The 18,201-nt window shown below is 37.8% G+C and overlaps 1 long non-coding RNA gene across 1 annotated transcript in view; it reads left to right on the plus strand.

Moving 5' to 3' along the window:
- Positions 1 to 18,201, plus strand: part of LOC141279628 (uncharacterized) — a 135,133-nt gene that overhangs the window by 40,811 nt on the left and 76,121 nt on the right. The gene's annotated exons all lie outside the window — the stretch shown is intronic.

Below are 18,201 nucleotides of genomic sequence, written 5' to 3' on the forward strand. Positions count from 1 at the left end.
ATATTGGCTGCGATTCACTTAATTTTCTGGGTTAAATTGGGTAAGTGATTTCACCTCAATTTTTTTAATTCTCTACTAACACCAATTCGACAATTACGTTTCACATTAGCAACTTGTGGGTGATCCTAATGTTAAAAGTAGATGACCATTGATAGGAGCCTGCTTTTCCCCCACCCCATGTCTTCCTAGGGTCAACTTTGATATGAAAACTTTGAATAAAATGGCCAGTTATGATTTCATGAATTGGGATAAACTGGTCCCCATAGTAACATTTCGGAGAAGTAGCTGGGTAAGAACTTGTTCTCAGGTTCTCACGACCTGTACCGAATGGGTTAAAATTGCAAGCTGAGGATCCCTTTAACAAATCTAGCAGGATCCTTGGGCCACTGCTTAAGTGATAAGCAGATATATGGATGGTACCCATGATAAGTTCTGCCTCTGGGGGCAATGAGAATAGGGATAAATAAAAGTCTATCAGGAAACCTAAGAATTTTTGTTCCTTCTGCTTTTCATTCAAGAGAGGACAAGCGATGCAAATGCTTTTATGGTTGTCTTCACTTAGTGCAGTTTCATTCTCCATCTGCTTCCCCAAGAGGGCAAAAGAGAGAGGGCCTGTCCAGCAGGCCCCTACCTGTACAGTTCTCATTGATGCTTAAAGCGAAACCAACCAGGGTGTTCTTCCAGGGGGTGTGTGCTGTGCAGACTGCTAAACTTGAGAGCAGTCAAGATCTAGAAACTTCCATATCCTGGTGCACTTGCATAATGCTTAACACGTCAAAAGTGCTCCATAAACCTTTTGTGGAGTGAAAACTAGCAACCTGCCTTATCTCCATACGTGTGTTATACTGTCTTCATTTTGATTAATTCTATCAAAAGTGAAACCACGTGCCATTTCAGGATAGCTGGTGCTGACTTTCGTTCTCCTCCGGTATATTTCCATGGCAATCATTCCATGTCTTCCCAGCCGTTAGCTTTGGTACAGCTGAAGACAGATGCGATACAGGGGGAAGGGCCCTGGCTGTAGTCAGGGTGCCTCGTGGCTGTGGGGAGGTATACAGTGGGACTGGGTCTCAGTATCTCTGTTTGGAAAATGGACATAACAGCTTTCACATGGAGTTGGGAGGGTTAAGGAGATAGTATATGTGCTTAGCGTGGCTCTGAAAAACTATTAGCTAAGGACCAATTACACTTGGGTGTGACTGGTATACATTATTGATAGCACCAGAAAAAGTCAAAGTCATCATAGAGATCATGTAACCCACCAGCCTCAGTTTATGTATTAGAAAATAACCTGAAAAGATTCAGTGATTTCCTAAGACTGTACAACAAATTAGTAACAAAGACGACAAGCCGTGTCACCTAAGTTCTAATCACTGCTCTTTCCAATACACCACAGTGCCTCATTACCAAATCATTTTGTCTGAGTGTCAGAATGCACTTTGATGTATCAACATTTCTATGCCAATGTAGAATATGTGTCTTTAATGCAATGCATAGTGCTTTGCTTATTTTAGGTGCCTAATACATGTTGTGTTTTTAAAGTCAGTGAACAAATAAATTGTTTTTCTAAATAATCAACTAGATCAGTAGTTCCAACCTGGGGGCAATTTGCCTCTCCAAGGGACATTTGCAAGTTCAAGTTTTCACAGCCTGGGGGAGAGGGTGCTATTTCCAGCATCAGTGGATGAAGGCCAGAGATGACGTTAACATCCCACAACGCACAGGACAGCTGCCCACAGCAAGGAATGAACTGGCTGTGTTATCAATGTAGCCACGGTGGAGATAGCCTGAGCTAGACCCACCTTCAAGATTCCCAAGTTATTTATCCTTTAGTTATAAAAATAATTTATTCTTACTAATTTCATTTCATAAGTACTTTGAATTCATTTTTGTCTAAATGATATACTAAACTCAGTTGTTTCAAGAAAAAAATAAATAAAAACTCGTAACAAGAGTTTGATTACATTTGCTTCTTTTTGATTACTTGAAATTACTTGGTTCAAATTTAGGAAAATTAGGCCCCAAAAAGAACCTCTTTATACGAAAACTGGGGGATGCATCTTAATCCAGTGGTTCTCAAACTTCAGTATGTGTCAGGAACACCTGGAGGGTGTGTTTAAACACCACAGCCGGTCCTATTCCCAGTGTTTCTGGTTCATGAGGTCTGGTGTAAGGTAGAAGAATTTGTATTTCTAGCCAGTTCCTAGATGCTGCTGCTGCTGCTCTGGACCTCACCATGAGAAGCACTTACCCTAATTTTACCATAACGTTGGGAATGTGTGTGTGTGTGTGTGTGTGTGTGTGTGTGTGTGTGTGTGTGTGTGTGTGTGTGTTTCAATTCTCCCTGCTTTGTTCTGAATGCAAATGAGCAAGCCAATACCCATTTGATTCTGATGAAAACATTTAAGTGGATCAAACTAGAGCCTAAAATGGACCCAAAAATCCTATTCTTTTGGTTGTTTTGTTCAGCCTGCCAGCACGTATCAATAAGGTCTGCTGAGAATGCCATAAAAGTCTGAAAATGGCATTCTTCCCTAGCTTGTTTCCCTGCACTCCCTCACCCTTTCTTATATCTAAAATTGGTTACTATTGATTCAATGAGAGATTAGACATTTAGACAACTGCCAGTCTGACATTAAGAGTTAACTTTGAGAGAAACATCCATGTAGGTTCTGTTTATTACTTTTGCAGTTAGAGTTGCATACTGTTGATGCCTGCTCCCGGGGGAGCATTTGTGATATGGAGAAGGTAGGACAAAAATGAGGCCAGTTCTATGGCAAGTTCCTGTTTAGCCTACTTTTCCCTCCCTTGCTTACATTTGTTTCCTTACCCTGTGAATCAGTTGAAAAGTAGGAAAAACAAAGGTAGGCAATAACAGGACTTACTCTGGCTGGAAAATTCTAGTCCAGAATATAGCAGGCTCGGTTTTGATTACACCTAGTAATCAAGCTGTGTACAGTATGACTTGACTTAATGTCTCAGGAAATGTTAACCTGCACATTGGAAAGCTTGATTCTAAAGACTGTACGACCCATTGACTTGGACAAGAAGTCACCGTTCATCACTTTTTTTCAGTATTGCATTGCTGTTTTCAGAATAGGAAAGACTCCTTAGGATGATTGGGCAGTTGGTTAATCATTGGGCAATATTTGCTTTCTAGGCATAGTGGGGGAATAGTATTAAAGAGGAAAAACACTATTGTGATGCTGCAGAACTGAGCGGTGAGTTCTGGTATACATCAGAGTCCAAATGAAATTGACTTTGCATTTCAAAAGACAGGAAATTAAATGTCCTTGGACCTTACTCAGTTTATACTCTTTTTAAGTATCTGCATGTAACTACAATACACAGACCTTGTCTTTCTGTGAGAGGAGAGGACATAAAGTTCATCACTTTGCTATGATTTTGGGGTCCAGAGTAGGACTGTCTTGTGCTAAGCACTCTCAAACTTACATTAGTACTATTCCTAATTGTTATGCATGGGAGAAATCTGTTTCAGAAGTCAGAGAACACTTCATTGGTATTAAGCCACCACACACACACTCCTCACACTCACACATACACACACCCCATTATCTGTTAAAATATATAACCCAGAGTATAAACAGTCACTTATTCCAAATATTTAATTCTGAGGTTGCTAATTCAGTGTTAAATAAGGTCATAATCTGGAAAATGTGTTAGATTAATGCAGTTATTCATTTCTTCTTTTACTTATATAGCATATATTTATAGAATGATTTATGTCAGACGGTAGCTACTGGTCTAGTTGTGCTACTCAGGTTCCTACTGGAAAATATGTCTTTATACATTGATATATCAACTGGTATTCAATGTTTCAAACAATAGCTTTTTATATTAAGTGAACGAAATACCACAAAATATAACTAGTAAATAATGGGACTGACTTTCAAAGTCGTATTTAACCTCATATGAATTGATTGATAGTGACATGGAAGATTTTGTACACATTTTGCAGAATTACCATTAGCAGCAGTTTGTAAGTGTTCTTACTTCACACATCATAATCTGCTGAAAATATGACCTGTGAAAAAATGTATTGATTTTTTAAATTGCATTAATTCTCCAGAAGAGCCAAACAAAGACCATTTAAGAAATTTCACCAATATTTTCTCATTTTCAAGGGATCATGTAAAATCATAGTCTTTAGTACTAAAAGTAAATTTTAAAAAATCACTGTCAAGAGAAAATTTTGAGATTATGGTATCCTTTGAGGCAAATGGAAACCTTCTGGGGTTTGTAAAACCCAGGTTGGAAACATGTCACTAGGATAATACTTTAACACAAATTTGAAAATAGAAGTAAAATTAAGCTTTTGATTTAGTAATAGCTGTACCAGACTCTGTAATGGGCTCTGCAAGAAATAGAAACAAGAGCAAGAGACCCACTCAGACACAGATGGCTGGGCTCTCTTAAATGGCCTTTATCGCATTTATTTAGACATCCATTTCCTAAAAGGAGTATGTTATACTGGTTTTAATGGCTCACCTGGGGGAAAAAAAGAAAAGTAAATTCAGAAAGAATAAGTCTTATTTTGTAATGCATTTTTTGAGAAAATAAAATAGAGATAACTTGACCTTGACCATCATTTTGCCTATCAACAAAAACCCCTTGACTCCTAGTATATTAAGCTTTATCTCACTAAGCAAGATACATGTTTGAATATGTTTTAGGAATAAATGGTACCATGAAAATAATCTCTCATTTTGTATAACAATCTTGTCAAATACGACTAAATGAAGGAGTGAGCTATGATAAGATGCCCCTTTCTGACAGAACAAATTTGAGTGAGATGAGAAGGGAGGAGAAGGCCTTGCCTAGGAAGGCTGCTCTAAAAGTGGTACCCTAGGTGTTGCTCATCTGTTCTGGTGGTTCTGTGGGGTGTCACTCAACACATTTGATGCCTGTCATTGAACAAATAACTGATGTTTTTAAGAGAGGTTACTAACATGCCATTTTAATTAATCTGATTTGGAAATGATATTTAACTGTCAGGAATGGAAGAAGATTTTGTGGATAGTTTGTTTCTTCCTGAATGGAGGGTCTTTACACAGAGACAGCATTAGTAGATACATGTAAGACCCAAAGGAGTTTGATGTTAGCTCTCTTCCCTTGTAGGCCAGAGGGCAAGAAAGAGGAGGGTCCCACACAAAGATAGAAGCTAAAGGCTACACATTATCCCTCCTCCAGGCAGCTCATACTCTTGCAGAAAAGGAAAGTGAGTTGTTTGGTTGGTGGCTGGGTACCCATGTGAGAAAAGGGTCTCTGGCAGCAGGTCTCAGAAGTTGCATGTTCCATTGCTTGGGGAGACCACCGTAGCCTTCCCTCTTGGAGGGCAGCTGGATGTAGTCCTGTCTCATGCGTAATGTGGCCAGGAATTTAGAGGTGAGGCTGCTCAATCACAGTTAACCTACCACCTTTAAAAAAATTTTTTATTGAAGTATAGTTGATTTACAACATTGTGTTAGTTTCAGGTGTACAGCACACTGATATGTGTGTGTGTGTGTGTGTGTGTGTGTGTGTGTGTGTATATATATATACTTTTTCAGATTCTTTTCCCTTATAGATTATTACGAAATATTGAATATTTCAAAATATTGAAATATTCCCTGTGCTACACAGTAGTTACTTTTTGTTTATCTATTTTATATATAACAGTTTATATCTATTAATCCCATGCTCCTAATTTATCTCCCCCCTTTCCTCTTTGGTAACCATAAGTTTGTTTTCTATGTCTGTGAGTCTATTTCTGTTTTGTAAATAAGTTCATTTGTATCATTTTTTTAGATTCTACATATAAGCGACATCATGATATTTGTCTTTCTCGGTCTGACTTACTTCGCTTAGTATGATAATCTCTAGGTCCATCCATGTTGCTGCAAATGGCATTATTTCATTCTTTTTTATGGCTGGGTAATATTCCGTTGTATATATATATATATCTTCTTTATCCATTCATCTGTTGATGGACACTTGGGTTGCTTCCATGTCTTGGTTATTGTATATAAATAATGCTGCTATGAACATTTGGGTTCATGTATCTTTTCGAATTAGAGTTTTCTCCGGATATATGACCAGGAGTGGGATTGTTGGATCATATGGTAACTCTAGTTTTACTTTTTTAAGGAACCTCCGTACTGTTGTCCATAGTGGCTACACCACCTATTTTTAAAGAAATGACAACTACAAGTCAAACCCACTCTTACTCAAAAGTAGCCCCTGGTGCATCAGTGTAAAGTGTTACACTGTAACCAAGTTTCATCATCTAGTTTATAGCTAAGCCTACAGCCTACAAAGCCAGCTGAAAACAGAAAGTCTCCTTTCAGTCTTCAGGCATGTTGATCCCAAGAACACACTTCAAACTATGCTGAGTATGTCACACATTGGAGGTGATTAAAAACCCTCAGAAGACCAAGAAGAAGGATATCTGTGACAGGATACTTATTGAGAGTGTAAAGACTTGAGAGTGTAAAGCATCAGGCTTCACCTTCTCTCTAGGTAGAAGCTGATTTTCTCTAGAATTCCTCAGATGTATGTTTCAGAAATCTTTGTTCTACCAATGACAGATATAATGTGTCTCTAGATGGTTGGTACCAAGACTGCTGTCCTCTAGATTCTATTTTCTTTGACTCCCTCTCATTCCCTCACTTTCTGAACTACCTAAGAGGCCCTGGATTGATACAGAAGGCTGTTTCCCACTATGTTGAAAGGGCACTGTCTGTCAGTGAAGAGCCACAGCCAAACATTCTGGCTAGTGCATCATATTGCTTCTGCATGTGTGCTTATGTAATGTACATGCCCTTCTACTCCCAACTCTGCTCTAACATCAAACAAAAGACACAGGAATTTTTACTTTAGTCTATTTTAAATTCAATCTCTATCTATGAAGGAATTAGCAAATATCCCTATTGTATACAACACCATCCACAGAACACCAGACAGTTAATGGATTGCCATTGAAATAGAAAATATCCAGTACTTAATAGCAAGCATAACAAGTTGGGTGAAGTTGTATTTATCAATAAGCTCTTGTAAAGTTGTAAGCTGAACTCCTAATACTCTGGTACAAATTGTTATTTTCTTCTACATACATATTCTATTTTTTCTGCTCTCAGAAATTCCTCTGAGATGAACAAATGATCCATTTGCTGAAAAGGTAAATGGATTGTGCACATGAATGATATTATGTTTGTTAATTTACTGTACGATATCGACATAAAATGAGGATTTCTATTTACATGGGAAACATTGTAATTTCTGTTAAAGTGAGGGGAAAATTTCCTCATCTTTGAAAAAGAATTCTTTACTCAGAATATAATGGCTAAAAGTATAAAACCAAATGTTTCCAGCCTTCTCTCCCACTTACGGCTCTAGACACATGCGAATGTTGTCTTTGGTTTAAAACAGGCCATTTAATCGTATGCCCTTTCGCCTGCCTGACTGAATTTAAACAAACCTATCTCTAAAATATATACAAATCAAACTCAGTGGAGACCTAAAACATCTCAGCAGACTTTTATTCAACTTCGCTACTCAAAAAATTAGTGAAACACAAATTATTGCACTTGGAAAATCATGTGCATTTTGTTTAATTGTGTACAAATGAACCTAGAGGGAGCATAATTCTGTAATTTTCAAGTCAGGAATGGAGCTGAACAGGTTTCTAGGCATTTGACTAATACAGTACTTACGCTAGTGGCACACATTATCCGCACAATGATGGAGCCATAATGCAGCCCTTATCCCACTGAGCGTTTCATTAGTTGCTATATTGGAAACTTTTTTTATCTAAGAAAATTTGTAAATGTGGACTGTACTTAGTCTTTCAGGACAGGTCAAACAAGCCATAAAAAGAATAAGAAATAAGAAGCCACTAGTTTATGTTGCATATTAAAAGAGAGATTCTTACTGTGAAATTCTATCTGCATTCCTTGTCAACTACATTCTAAATGAAATATATAAATTTTCAAGTGAAGACTTTTTCCTCAAAGAAATAACGCCAAAGTTGGTTGAGCTATATAAAACTGTGTAGAGCACGTAACAATTCTGTACACATAGTAGGAATTTGATAATTGATTGAAATAGGAAATTATGTCCTTTAGAATATAGTAACAAACTAATTTTTCTAACAATTTAACACATTATCATTCCAAGCAGCTTAAGCCAATCAGTGAGACCAAGAGATGATTCATAAAATACCCTCTTTGATTTAACTAGAAAGGACCCTATAGCTGAATGTGACTTGATTGGCTTCCTAATTGGAAGTTGTGATAATTGGAAGATGTAATAAGAAATATGTATATGATCTTACTCTGTGGTTCCTGGCACAAGAGCTTCTAAAACACTTGGAATTTCCTGGGTGATAAGGGTGACTCTTCGTGGACCTCTAGATAGCTTCAGGACGGGGTCTGGTTGCCAGAGGAATCAACCAAGTGCTTAGAGGTTTGGAACTTTAGCCCCATCCCAGAACTCCAGGGGCTGAGACTGAGTTAATCACCTATAGCCGATATTTTAATCAACCATCCTTTAGTAATGGAACTTACACAAAAACCCCTAAAAACAAAGTTCAGAGAGTTTCCAAATTGGTGAACGCACAGAGGCGCTGGGAGAGTAGTGTGCCCAGAGACGGCGTGGAAGCTCCACGTGCCCAGCTATGAAAATAACTGACCCCACACATCTCTTTCATTTGAATTTTTTGAGTTGTATCCTTTACAACAATCCAGTAGTAGTAAAGTGTTTTCCTGCATCCTAGCAAATTGTTGAACCTGAGGAAGGGATCCTGGGCACCCTCAATTTGTAGTCCATCAGTCAGAAGTACAGGAGGCCTTGTGATTGGCATCTGAAATGGGGGTGGGGACAGTCTTTGTGGGACTGAGCCCTGCACCTGTGGGTTCTGTGCTAACCCCAGGTAGTTAGTGTCAGAATTGAACTGAATCATTAGACTCCCAGCTGGTGACCGTAGAGTTAGAGAATTGGTTGTGAGTGTGAAAAAAGTCCTACACGTTTGGTGTCAGCAGTGTTGTAAGTAAAAACAGATCATAGAAGCTGCCTCTAAATAGCTTCAAATTACATGGAAATTATATCTTGAGGTCCTTATGTATTCAAATTGCCAGTGATTCTTAGGAGAGAAAGAAGAAATTTAAAACGAGTGTTTTCAGCACTGGATAAAATAGCTACTTTCCCCGCAAGATGGGTAAGAATATAAACTCCAGAATTTGTACCAGAATTGTTAGTGTCCTACCCATCGATGACTTAGGAAATATCAAGCAGCGTAGCAGAGGATTTCTCGAGGAGATTGCACACAGAGCCCTGTTTTAGCAGCATTCCCCAAATTTCATTATGTTTCATTTTCATTCAGTTTGAAATATTTTCTCATTTTCCTTGTGATTTCTTCTTTGACCCATAGATTTGACAGATATATATTATTTATTTAATTTCCAAATAGTTGAGATCTTCCTAAATGTCTTACTGTTACACATTTTTAATTCAATTCTTTGGGGGTCAGAGAACATACTCTGTAAGATCCCAGTCATGTTAAGTGTATTGAGATGTTTTATGGCCCAGCATAAACTTTGGTGAGTATACTAAATGTATTTGAAAATAGTGTGTATTCTGCAGTTGTAGTCTGTAGTATTCTGTAAACATCAGTTGGATGAAGGTAATTAATAGTGTTTATATCTTATGTTCTATGTCTTCTGCTTTTTAATATTTTGCCTATTTGCTCTATCAATTGCTATGAGAGGGGAATTAAAATCTGTAACTATAATTGTAGAATTATACATTTATTTCTTTGATTCTGTCAAATTTTGCACATGCTTATTTATGCTTATAAAAAATTCCTGATAAATTGATACTTTAATCATTTTGAAATGTTTCTCCTCATCTCTTGTAATACATTTTATCTTGAAGTCCGTCACCTTATACTAACATAGTCACTCCAGCCTTATTGGTATTTACTTGCTGTGTATTTTTCCACGCATTTACTTCCAGTCTCCCAACACTACTCCCAATGATTTATTTATTTATGGAATGTGAACATCCTGTCTTCACATTCTTGACCTCTACCTCCTGGTTCCACAAAGGGGAAATGGTTCCACCAGGAAACTCAGTAAGTTTTCCACTGAACTTGTAGCTATGATTACCACCTGGTCACCACCTTTGGACAAGAAAAAGAATTGCTCGAAAGCTGGGAGAATACCCAGATGAGTCTAAACACTGGTGGAAAGTGTCAAGATTCTAGAAAGGGTGGTAGGAGATTAAGATGATGAACATCAAGTCCAGGTGAAACAATAAAACTGCAATTTGTTCCATTAACCCTTTAAAAAATACCCTTACATTCATTGAAGAGACTGTCCTTTCCCCAATGTGTATTCTTGGCACCTTTATTATAAATTAATTGACCATATATTCATGGGTTTATTTCTGGGGTCTCCATTCTGTTCCATTGATCTATGTGTCTGTTTTTATGTCAATACCATACTGTTTTGATTACTCTAGCTTTGTAATATTGTTTAAAATCAGGACATGTGATTCCTCCAGGCTTGTTCTTCTTTCTCAAAATTGCTTTCGCTACTTGGGGTCTTCTGTGATTCCATACAAATTTTAGGATTGTTTTTTCTACTTCTGTGAAAAATGTCATTGGAACTGTGATAGGGATTGCAATAAATCTATACATTGCTTTGAATAGTACGTTTTAGACATTTTAACAATATTAATTCTTCCAGTATATGAACATAGGATATCGTTCCATTTTTTTGGTGTCTTTCTCTATTTATTTCATCAGTGTTCTCCAACCTTCTGGCCCAGAGCTATGTTCTAAAAACACGACTTACACTTCATCCTTCTCAGGTGTGGCTGCATATCCGTTATTTAAATGATCCGTTCATTCTACATTTATAAATATTTAAGGAGTGGACAAAAAGTGCCAGACTCTTTTCCAGGTATAGAGATCCAAAAGTGAACAAAACCAAAACAATCTTTTCTTTCTTGGAGCTTACAGCGTACCTGTGGGAGGCAAATAATAAAAAATAAACAGAAATGAATACTGTTCCAGGTGGAGATAAGGACACTGTCAGATGCTGTGGATTGGTTTGCTCCACAGCTACTCTGATGACAGCTAGTGTGTTTTTCTCTCCTGCAAAAGCTGAAAGGCTAAAAACTTAGGTCTTAGATTCACTTCAAGTAATGTCGCTGATGTGCCATAGGTTTTGTAAGAAGTGAAATCAGAGGAGAGCAAGAGGGAGAAAGAGTAGGAGGTATCCATTTTACTGGCACAAATCACAACAGAGCAGCATGGTCCTTGAGCAGCAAGCTTTAATGAAATTTCCATATTCATCAGGTGGCTGGCAGATTCCTGACTGTGTCAGGGGCAGCAGGTCAATTGGTGACCTATTATCGGTAGTTAGTAGTAGTAGTATGCCTTTGTATCACTCCTCAAAACAAGAACTGTTGCGGCTTAATTTAAATTTAAGTCACTACATATGTTGAGCTCCTACTCAATGTGACAGGTCCTGGGTGAAGAATTGAACGTCAGAAAGATAGGTAGGGCTTCAAGATGAAGGATAAAAAATCCTTGTCTGCAGAGTTTACAGGCTCTAATTCAAGAATATACATGTGACAAATGGAAGTTCAAGAACTCTGCCCTGGAGCAGCACCCAGGGAGGAATGATTGGTTTGCTTCTCTATGGTCCTGAGTATCTCTGTCACCCTTCCTGACTGAACCCTTCACAATGGTCTTTCCATAAAAACAACAGGATAGCAAGTTCTGAAACATGATTGGTGCATTAGAGCGTCACCATTTCTCTTACATATGCCAGGCCTAATCATCTATGCTAATCATTAGAAAACCATGTCTAGGAAGCTCTGGAGAAGAGCAGACCATTACTTTGACTCAAGCCTTAAGAATACATTGTTCTGACTTCATGTGTCAGTATTTGTCATGATGCCCTATTTCCCTTCCTGTCAGTCAGTGCTCCTAGGACATCTGATATGGGTCAAATTGTGGAAAGTTCAGATTAGATTACTCTTATTCTCACTTGCCTTGTCTGCCTAACAGCCCCCTTCCAACTTGGTTCTGTTATGATGAGCTCTCCATAGCCTTAGGAGGTAACGATCTGGAGCTCTTCCTCCAGCTATTGTCAAAGACTATCGAGGTTTACACCCACTCACAATATGGAGCTAATTTGCCTTCATGACCTGTCAGCCTCTAGAGATGGCCTAATGTCACCTCAGTTGTGACATGGATCCGTGAATGACAACTACTCTGGGGCAGCTGGCTGCATCAGTTTCATCTGCTCTTAATGAACTTTAGGAAGATAGGTCCCACTCCCACCATGACCATTTATGTCCAGAAAGAGCAGTCACATATTATTTAAAAATGGAGAAACAACTGTTAAAATATCTTCTTCACATTGTTTTGGTGACAACTCTGTGGCTGGAAATCTTAAGTAACAAAATGTTCAGTAATATTTGTTTTTCTAATAGGGAGGGGAACACAGTGTGAAATAAATTGGAAAGGAAGTGCAACATTTTTCCAGTAAGTTTTCAATACTGACCTATGGAATAATTACTGACAGTTTAACAGTGACCAGCCCTTTCCCATAGATTATCAATTAATTATGCCAATAACCAATGATGTAATTATTGTCTACTTTTTATTAATTTATTTATTTACATCTTTATTGGAGTATAATTGCTTTACAATGGTGTGTTAGTTTCTGCTTTATAACAAGTGAAACAGTTATATATATACATATGTTCCCATATCTCTTCCCTCTTGCGTCTCCCTCCCTCCCACCCTCCCTATCCCACCCCTCCAGGTGGTCACAAAGCACCGAGCTGATCTCCCTGTGCTATGCGGCTGCTTCCCACTAGCTATCTATTTCACGTTTGGTAGTGTATATATGTCCATGCCACTCTCTCGCTTTGTCACAGCTTACCCTTCCCCCTCCCCATATCCTCAAGTCCATTCTCTAGTAGGTCTGTGTCTTTATTCCTGTCTTACCCCTAGGTTCTTCATGACATTTTTTTTTTTCTTAAATTCCATATATATGTGTTAGCATACGGTATTTGTCTTTCTCTTTCTGACTTACTTCACTCTGTATGACAGACTCTAGGTCCATCCACCTCATTACAAATAGCTCAATTTCGTTTCTTTTTATGGCTGAGTAATATTCCATTGTATATATGTGCCACATCTTCTTTATCCATTCATCCGATGATGGACACTTAGGTTGTTTCCATCTCCTGGCTATTGTAAATAGAGCTGCAATGAACATTTTGGTACATGACTCTTTTTGAATTGTGGTTTTCTCAGGGTATATGCTCAGTAGTGGGATTGCTGGGTCTTATGGTAGTTCTATTTGTAGTTTTTTAAGGAACCTCCATACTGTTCTCCATAGTGGCTGTACCAATTCACATTCCCACCAGCAGTGCAAGAGTGTTCGCTTTTCTCCACACCTCTCCAGCATTTATTGTTTCTAGATTTTTTGATGATGGCCATTCTAACTGGTGTGAGATGATATCACATTGTAGTTTTGATTTGCATTTCTCTAATGATTAATGATGTTGAGCATTCTTTCATGTGTTTGTTGGCAGTCTGTATATCTTCTTTGGAGAAATGTGTATTTAGGTCTTCTGCCCATTTTTGGATTGGGTTGTTTGTTTTTTTGTTATTGAGCTGCATGAGCTGCTTATAAATTTTGGAGATTAATCCTTTGTCAGTTGCTTCATTTGCAAATATTTTCTCCCATTCTGAGGGTTGTCTTTTGGTCTTGTTTATGGTTTCCTTTGCTGTGCAAAAGGTTTGAAGTTTCATTAGGCCCCATTTGTTTATTTTTGTTTTTATTTCCATTTCTCTAGGAGGTGGGTCAAAAAGGATCTTGCTGTGATTTATGTCATAGAGTGTTCTGCCTATGTTTTCCTCTAAGAGTTTGATAGTTTCTGGCCTTACATTTAGGTCTTTAATCCATTTTAAGCTTATTTTTGTGGATGGTGTTAGGGAGTGATCTAATCTCATACTTTTACATGTACCTGTCCAGTTTTCCCAGCACCACGTATTGAAGATGCTGTCCTTTCTCCACTGTACATTCCTGCCTCCTTTATCAAAGATAAGGTGACCATATGATCATGGGTTTATCTCTGGGCTTTCTATCCTGTTCCACTGATCTATATTTCTGTTTTTGTGATAGTACCATACTGTGTTCATTACTGTAGCTTTGTAGTATAGTCTGAAGTCAGGGAGCCTGATTCCTCCAGCTCCCTTTTTCATTCTCAGGATTGCTTTGGCTATTCAGGGTCTTTTGTGTTTCCATACAAATTGTGAAATTTTTTGTTCTACTTCTGTGAAAAATGCCAATGGTACTTTGATAGGGAGGGATTGCAATGAATCTGTAGATTGCTTTGGGTAGTAGAGTCATTTTCACAATGTTGATGCTTCCAATCCAAGAACATGGTATATCTCTCCATCTATTTGTATCATCTTTAATTTCTTTCATCAGTGTCTTATAATTTTCTACATACAGGTCTTTTGTCTCCTTAGGTAGGTTTATTCCTAGATATTTTATTCTTTTTGTTGCAGTGGTAAATGGGAGTGTTTTCTTGATTTCACTTTCAGATTTTTCATCATTAGTGTATAGGAATGCCAGAGATTTCTGTGCATTAATTTTGTATCCTGCTGCTTTACCAAATTCATTGATTAGCTCTAGTAGTTTTCTGGTAGCATCTTTAGGATTCTCTATGTATAGTATCATGTCATCTGCAAAGAGTGACAGCTTTACTTCTTCTTTTCCGATATGGATTCCTTTTATTTCTTTTTGTTCTCTGATTGCTGTGGCTAAAACTTCCAAAACTATGTTGAATAAGCGTGGTGAGAGTGGGCAACCTTGTCTTGTTCCTGATCTTAGTGGAAATGCTTTCAGTTTTTCACCATTGAGGACGATGTTGGCTGTGATCTTGTCATATATGGCCTTTATTATGTTGAGGAAAGTTCCCTCTATGCCTGCTTTCTGCAGGGTTTTTATCATAAATGGGTGTTGAATTTTGTCAAAAGCTTTCTCTGCATCTATTGAGATGATCATATGGTTTTTCTCCTTAAATTTGTTAATATGGTGTATCACGTTGATTGATTTGCGTATATTGAGGAATCCTTGCATTCCTGGAATAAACCCCACTTGATCATGGTGTATGATCCTTTTAATGTGCTGTTGGATTCTATTTGCTAGTATTTTGTTGAGAAATTTTGCATCTATGTTCATCAGTGATATTGGCCTGTAGTTTTCTTTCTTTGTGACATCCTTGTCTGGTTTTGGTATCAGGGTGATGGTGGCCTCGTAGAATGAGTTTGGGAGTGTTCCTCCCTCTGCTATATTTTGGAAGAGTTTGAGAAGGACAGGTGTTAGCTCTTCTCTAAATGTTTGATAGAATTCTCCTGTGAAGCCATCTGGTCCTGGGCTTTTGTTTTTTGAAAGATTTTTAATCACAGTTTCAATTTCGATGCTTGTGATTGGTCTGTTCATATTTTCTATTTCTTCCTGATTCAGTCTTGGCAGGTTGTGCATTTCTAAGAATTTGTCCATTTCTTCCAGGTTGTTCATTTTATTGGCAGAGTTGCTTGTAGTAATCTCTCATGATCTTTTGTATTTCTGCAGTGTCAGTTGTTACTTCTCCTTTTTCATTTCTAATTCTATTGATTTGAGTCTTCTCCCTTTTTTTCTTGATGAGTCTGGCTAATGGTTTATGAATTTTGTTTATCTTCTCAAAGAACCAGCTTTTAGTTTTATTGATCTTTGCTATTGTTTCCTTAATTTCTTTTTCATTTATTTCTGATTTTTATGATTTCTTTCCTTCTGCTAACTTTGGGTGTTTTTTTGTTCTTCTCTAATTGCTTTAGGTGCAAGGTAAGGTTGTTTATTCGAGATGTTTCCTGTTTCTTAAGGTAGGATTGTATTGCTATAAACTTCCCTCTTTAAACTGCTTTTGCTGCATCCCATAGGTTTTGGGTCGTTGTGTCTCCATTGTCATTTGTTTCTAGGTATTTTTTGATTTCCTCTTTGATTTCTTCAGTGATCCATTCGTTATTAAGTAGTGTATTGTTAAGCCTCCATGTCTTTGTATATTTTACAGATCTTTTCCTGTAATTGATATCTAGTCTCATAGTGTTGTGGTCAGAAAAGATACTTGATACAATTTCAATTTTCTTAAATTTACCAAGGCTTGATTTGTGACCCAAGATATGATCTATCCTGGAGAATGTTCCATGAGCACTTGAGAAAAATGTGTATTCTGTTGTTTTTGGATGGAATGTCCTATAAATATCAATGAAGTCCATCTTGTTTAATGTACCACTTAAAGCTTGTGTTTCCTTATTTATTTTCATTTTGGATGATATGTGCATTGGTGAAAGTGGGGTGTTAAAGTCCCCTACTATGAATGTGTTACTGTCGATTTCCCCTTTTATGGCTGTTAGTATTTGCCTTATATATTGAGGTGCTCCTATGTTGGGTGCATAAATATTTACAATTGTTATATCTTCTTCTTGGATCGATCCCTTGATCATTAAATAGTGTCCTTCTTTGTCTCTTCTAATTGTCTTCATTTTAAAGTCTATTTTGTGTGATATGAGAATTGCTACTCCAGCTTTCTTTTGGTTTCCATTTGCATGAAATATCTTTTTTCATCCCCTTACTTTCAGTCTGTATGTGTCTCTAGGTCTGAAGTGGGTCTCTTGTAGACAGCAAATATATGGGTCTTGTTTGTGTATCCATTCAGCCAATCTGTGTCTTTTGGTGGGAGCATTTAGTCCATTTACATTTAAGGTAATTATCGATATGTATGTTCCTATTCCCATTTTCTTAATTGTTTTTGGTTCGTTATTGTAGGTCTTTTCCTTCTCTTGTGTTTCTTGCCTAGAGAAGTTCCTTTAGCAGTTGTTGTAAAGCTGGTTTGGTGGTGCTGAACTCTCTCAGCTTTTGCTTGTCTGTAAAGGTTTTAATTTCTCCATCAAATCTGAATGAGATCCTTGCTGGGTAGAGTAATCTTGGTTGCAGGTTTTTCTCCTTCATCACTTTAAATATGTCTTGCCAGTCCCTTCTGGCTTGCAGAGCTTCTGTTGAAAGATCAGCTGTTAACCTTATGGGGATTCCCTTGTGTGTTATTTGTTGTTTTTCCCTTGCTGCTTTTAATATGTTTTCTTTGTATTTAATTTTTGACAGTTTGATTAATATGTGTCTTGGCATATTTCTCCTTGGATTTATCCTGTATGGGACTCTCTGTGCTTCCTGGACTTGATTAACTATTTCCTTTCCCATATTAGGGAAGTTTTCAACTATAATCTCTTCAAATATTTTTCCAGTCCCTTTCTTTTTCTCTTCTTCTTCTGGAACCCCTATAATTCGAATGTTGGTGTGTTTAATGTTGTCCCAGAGGACTCTGAGACTGTCGTCAGCTCTTTTCATTCTTTTTTCTTTATTCTGCTCTGCAGTAGTTATTTCCACTATTTTATGTTCCAGGTCACTTATCCGTTCTTCTGCCTCAGTTATTCTGCTATTGATCCCATGTAGAGTATTTTTAATTTAATTTATTGTGTTGTTCATCATTGCTTGTTTCATCTTTAGTTCTTCTAGGTCCTTGTCAAATGTTTCTTGCATTTTCTCTATTCTATTTCCAAGATTTTGGATCATCTTTACTATCATTATTCTGAATTCTTTTTCAGGTAGACTGCCTATTTCCTCTTCATCTGTTAGGTCTGGTGGGTTTTCATCTTGCTCCTTCATCTGCTGTGTGTTTTTCTGTTGTATCATTTTGCTTATCTTATTGTGTTTGGGATTTCCTTTTTGCAGGCTACAGGTTCGTAGTTCCCGTTGTTTTTGGTGTCTGTCCCCAGTGGCTAAGGTTGGTTCAGTGGGTTGTGTAGGCTTCCTGGTGGAGGGGACTAGTGCCTGTGCTCTGGTGGATGAGGCTGGATCTTGTCTTTCTGGTGGGCAGGTCCACGTCTGGTGGTGTGTTTTGGGGTGTCTGTGGACTTATTATGATTTTAGGCAGCCTCTCTGCTAATGGGTGGGGTTGTGTTCCTGTCTTGCTAGTTGTTTGGCATAGGATGTCCAGCACTGTAGCTTGCTGGTCGTTGAGTGAAGCTGGGTGCTGGTGTTGAGATGGAGATCTGTGGGAGATTTTCACCGTTTG

The sequence above is a fragment of the Tursiops truncatus genome, chromosome 10 (assembly GCF_011762595.2).
Source record: "Tursiops truncatus isolate mTurTru1 chromosome 10, mTurTru1.mat.Y, whole genome shotgun sequence".
Classification (NCBI taxonomy): domain Eukaryota; kingdom Metazoa; phylum Chordata; class Mammalia; order Artiodactyla; family Delphinidae; genus Tursiops; species Tursiops truncatus.